The 5,128-nt window shown below is 44.4% G+C and overlaps 1 protein-coding gene across 1 annotated transcript in view; it reads right to left on the bottom strand.

Moving 5' to 3' along the window:
- The window catches only part of APBB3 (amyloid beta precursor protein binding family B member 3), an 11,176-nt gene that overhangs the window by 4,095 nt on the left and 1,953 nt on the right, over positions 1 to 5,128 (bottom strand). The gene's annotated exons all lie outside the window — the stretch shown is intronic.

The raw sequence follows: 5,128 nt of genomic DNA, 5'->3' as shown, positions 1-5,128 counted from the left end.
GAGAGCCGGGGGGGCGCGGGGGACCGCCCGGACGGAGCTGGGGAAGGGCGGGGATGCCCGGGGCCCTTGGGGTGTGTCTGTCTCGGGGGAGAAGGTGGGATCATCAGGAGGGAAGGGGCTTTTGGGGCTGGAGAGGTTTCAGAGTGCGATAGACAGCAGAGCCAGGTCAGCCCCTTATGCTCTCAGGTTCGTTCCCTTTCCCTCCACTCGCTCTTAGGGTTCCTCCATTCCCTTCCCTGTCGCCACAGATCACCATCATTCCTCTCCACCCACGCCTATCCCATGTTCATTCTCCATTCATGCCCAGGTCTGTGTCCAGCCTCCATCAGCCAGTGCTGAAGGCACCCAAATGTCCGTGCTGGTTACCTTCCCCTTCTCACCAGGGGCCAAGGGCTTTGCATCTCCAGTTTGAGACTTCTTTCCATTCTACCTTGGCTAATGATCAGCACACAGGAACAGAAATTCTGGAGACATTTGTTGTACACCTGAATTCCCCATGGAGCTCCTTGAGTACTGCTCAGGAAAAAGTCCTTCCAAGCTACAGGTGCCTGATAAAATATTCCAAGATAGGTTGCTGTAGGTGGCTACTCCAGACAGTCCTTCATGGCCTCTCCACCTTTTCTTCTTCAGAGCAGTTTTTGGACGTGCAGAATGAATTTTCCATGCTTGGTCCCTCTCTTTTTTTGCTTGGTCTCATTCATGCATTCCATGGGTAACATGCCCCTGATTTTGTGAGACACTCTCCTCTCCTTTATGCATTTTAACCTTGCTCACCTGGCCTGAGAACAGCACCAGCTCCATAATCCAGTTTTTCAGTTGTCCACAATAATTTGTCTCCTCTTGGCAGCTGTTATTTTTTCTGGATACAGGCTTTTTCTTCTGCATCTGTCCAGAGCAAGTCAGATTTCTAACACTCCATTCAAGCCCTGTGTCCTTGGGACATTATTTGCCTAACCCAACCCAGCCCACACAGCAGGGCAGGGGAGGCTCGTGGCTCCCTGTGTTCAGATGTGTCTGAGGGGTCACAGGTCCCACCTTGACTTCTGCTTTCCCCAGACTTCCACCTTTTCCAGTTCCCTACCAGGACCAAGTTTATTATGGTGTTCGTAGTGCTCTGGTATCCTCTGCTGCACATCTCTCCTTGTCCTTATCTCAACACACATTTCACTTTCAAAAACCACACCCAGCTCATCAGACAGGAGACAACAACCCCAACACAAACTGTCCCACTCCTCCTCTGACTCATCCAAGCCCACCAAGGTGAAGACAACTCTCTCCTGGCAATGTCATGAAGCTTAAGGGTGATGATGGCCCTGTTGGTATCAGACTTAGAGCAAGGGAGGAGAATTTGGGGATGGTGCAGAGCAGAACCCATGGATTGTATGAAATGGCAGATGGGATGTTTCATTGGAGAGGGAAAGGGAGGGACCAGGAGAGGAGAAGCATAGGAAGGCAGAAAGAAAAGAGAGGAAATGTTCTGGTGATGTGTGGGCAGTGGTAGCTATACTTGCCAGCCTCAGCAGCATGTTCCAGCACCGCAGGCTGTCCTAGACCCTCATTAAATCATCTTTCTTCTGTGCACTGGTTCTCCCTGTTCAGAGCTGTCTGTGTGAGTGTGGGGAACATTCTGGTGGTTCACAAGAGCAAAAGGATAAGGAAAGTGTAAGGATAAGGATAAGGAAAGCCTATACCCATTATATTTTTCAGGGAAAGGTGTGAGACATCTTGTAATTGTACAACTCATCATTTTCTGGTGTTGGCCCTGAAGAGTGAGAGATCTGGGTTTGGTTTGGTTTGGTTTGTGCCTGAAGTAGAAGTACAGTTGCAAGTGTCATTTTTGGTGCTGGGTTAGAACCCAAAACTGTTCTGGCCTGCATGATGAAATCCTGGAGAAGGGGAATAAGATTTCTCTCTATAAAGATTGAATTTGATCTTCCTAGTACAAACACCACCTAGATCTCTTCACAATATAAGGGGGATCTCTCAGTGCCTCTGACACTTCCCTCAAAAAGATAAAAACCACTCACATGCTTCCTTGGAGCAGTCTGGGTTCTCAGATCTGTCAGCTGCAGATCAAAAGTCTCCTAAAGAGGCTCATTACATGAAAACACTCCACAGCTGCAATCAGATCCAGATCTCAGCAGGTCCAGCTCAGTTTTACCTAAGAAAACAAAATAGATAACTTGACTCCAAATCAGATCTTTTTTATGTGCCATATTTCCAGAGCATAATCATACAAGCTTTCTCTCTGCACAGTTCCTGGGACAAAAGAGAGAATCCCCCTCAAAGAAAATATCCACTTGCCATCAGGTAATTTTTCTGGTGCGTGTCTTCATTCACTCTGGAGAAGGAGGTTTCTGATGTAATCAGAAATAATTTTCAGGTCATGAATCAGATCAATAATTTTCAGGTTATGAAAACCCTTCATAAAGAAATCAAGTGAAATATTAGGTAACAATTCTACTTTTCCTCTACCTTCCTCCCAGCTATTGGAAAGCCAAGATCATGTTATGCAGCCCAGATTCAGTTATCTGTAGTTACCAAATATCCCTGTCCCAACACCCCACCTGGCAGAAAAAACCACAGTTTAAGCTGTTTCTGTGCTTCCACCATCACTGATTTCCATCTCAGTTGTGCAAGTCAAGCAGAGACAAAAGGAAGAGGCCACAAGATGAACTAAGACTGGTCCAAATCAACCCCCTAAATCTATGGAACCAAGAAAAAAAAATCCCAGGGTATCACATTTGAAACTGTAATTCCAGTAAGCCTTATTTTTTTTTCTTTTCTGTTTTACTGCCTGGTTCCGGTAAACAGCCCTGATTTGCAGAGCTGCTGTGAGCTATTGGCACTGTGGATTTAATTGGTACATGCAGTTCCATCCTATAGCCCACAGAGCTCTCTGGAGCACTGCCTCTTCTCTAAGTTTTTTAAAGAAATGCTGTTAATGATCATTTCACACCTCTCTTATGATACAGGGTGCAGAAGTATCCATAGTCTCGATTTCTCAAGCTGCTTCACACACACTCAGATAACACATTTAAATTTTGCTGTCACCCACTCCTAATCCATCTCAGGAAGCCTGGGGGTAGGGACTGAGGATGAGGAAATCCATTCCTGCCAGTTTGAAGCACACACACTCTGGAACACAAACAATTCATGTGAGGAACCAGTACTTCTCAAAGGAACTTAAAATCAGCAGCTAAAATGTTGAGTGTTAGTGAAGCAAATGCTGCTCTTGGCCTCATCTAATTTCTTGGAGACAGTTCTGATGCTTCCCAGAGCAGCACCTCAGGCCCCAAACAGCTTTAGGTTAGTGCAGAAATCAGAGTCAGAGCTCTGCAGCTCTTTAACCACTGGCTCAGCAGTGCCCATTGGCTGCTTTCCTTTGCTAACTCACAGGATTCCTTCTAGAGATGTGACATTATATCAAGAGATTCTAAGCATATTTTGACTGCTTTAAACTAAAATCTAAATGACCTCCATTGCAGCAGTACTGCTCTCTTATTAATTAGTTCCAGCACCTAATAGTCATGATGAGAAAAGACTTGAGGTACATGCTAAAAAGCATCACAAGGAAACATATAAACCTTAAGTGGTATAAATATATGGGGGGAAATGTTGCATCAGCATCAAACTTCCACTTCAGAAACATCTTTTGTCTTCATTTAAACTAGATAAAAAATAGTGCCTGGTGTTATTACTTAGCATTTTAATAAGAGCACTATTTAATTTTAATTTTCTAAGCTGAAGACTATGCAATATATTTCTATTCAGCAGTTTATGAAGAGGAAGCTCCACTGCCCTTATTGTAAAGGTAAAACACAGATTATCACCTACATTTCTGCATGTTTAAGCATTTGAACAGTTAACCAGCCCACTGAGGCAATGTCTGAAATCACTGAAGTTTCATATTTTGTATTGCACTAGGTTTATTCTTTTTTCTTTGGTTACTACCAGAGCCATCAAACAACAAAAAATCTGAGTTTCTTTTCATTTTAATGATGAAAGTAGATGCTTCTTTTACTAAAAAGGTTCAATTCATATTTACTATCTGTGCTCCCAGTTTTAACCCTGCTGGAAGCTTCTATTTCAACAGCCCAATGCTGACATGCACAACCTTTAGAAAAGTGTAACTGCAAAGTGAAATGAATGTCTAAAAATGTAATTAAACATTCTAAATGAAAAAGATCAGCAAATGTGGTTTTCAATGCTCTTCTTTGCCATTTTTATCTGGCATTAAGGTTGAAAAGTACCTCCAAAAATCATTGAGTGCAACCTGTGACCAACCAGAGTGGAGCACTGAGTGCTGGGTGCAGTTGTTTTGTGCGCAATTCCAGAGATGGTGATTTCACCCCTGCCCTGGACAGCCTGTTCCAGTGTTTATCCATCTTTTCCATGAAAAAATTCCTCCTGATGTCCAACCTGAACCTCCCCTGGTGCAGCTTGAGGCCATTTCCTCTTATCCTGTGCCTTGTTCCCTGGGAGAAGAGTCTGATCTCCACTCACAGGGAGTTGAAGACAGCAAGAAGGTCCCCGAGTCTCCTTTTCTCCAATCTGAGCCCCCCCAGCTCCCTCAGAGGATGGACACTGTCACAGACATTTCTTTTATGAAAAATCCTCTCTTAGGATTTTCCTGCTGGAGCTGAGAAGTTCAGCAACCAGACATAAACAATAGGTTATCTTCTGCTGTGGAATGTAACAGGTCTGCCTGGATTGGCCCAGTTTGGATGTTTGGAGTTGGTGACCAATCCAGAACTGAGATCTCTTGGACACAGTCCGAGAGAGCTGGTTTGTTATCATTCTTTACTTTTCTTAGGTAGCTAGCAGCTTCTGAAAACTCTCTTTTCTTTTTCTTTTTAGTATACTATAGTATATGTATATATCATAACTTAATAAATCAAGCCTTCTGATCATGGAGCCCATCTCATCTCTTCCTTCACCCCAAAACCCTTGTGACAACCGTCAACAGGACACAGCAGATCCTTCCCCACCTCCATTCCTTTCTCTGGACATGCACCAGCCCCTCAAAGTCTTTCTTGCTGTGACAGGCTCAGAACTGGATGCAGCACTCCCGGTGTGGACTCACCCAGGACGGAGAGGAATTCACTGGCCTGGTCCTGCTGGTCAC

This window comes from Geospiza fortis, unplaced genomic scaffold (genome assembly GCF_000277835.1).
Source record: "Geospiza fortis unplaced genomic scaffold, GeoFor_1.0 scaffold413, whole genome shotgun sequence".
In the NCBI taxonomy this organism is placed as follows: Eukaryota; Metazoa; Chordata; class Aves; order Passeriformes; family Thraupidae; genus Geospiza; species Geospiza fortis.
The sequence above is the reverse complement of the archived record's forward strand: the minus strand, read 5'-3'. Positions and strand labels throughout refer to the sequence as shown.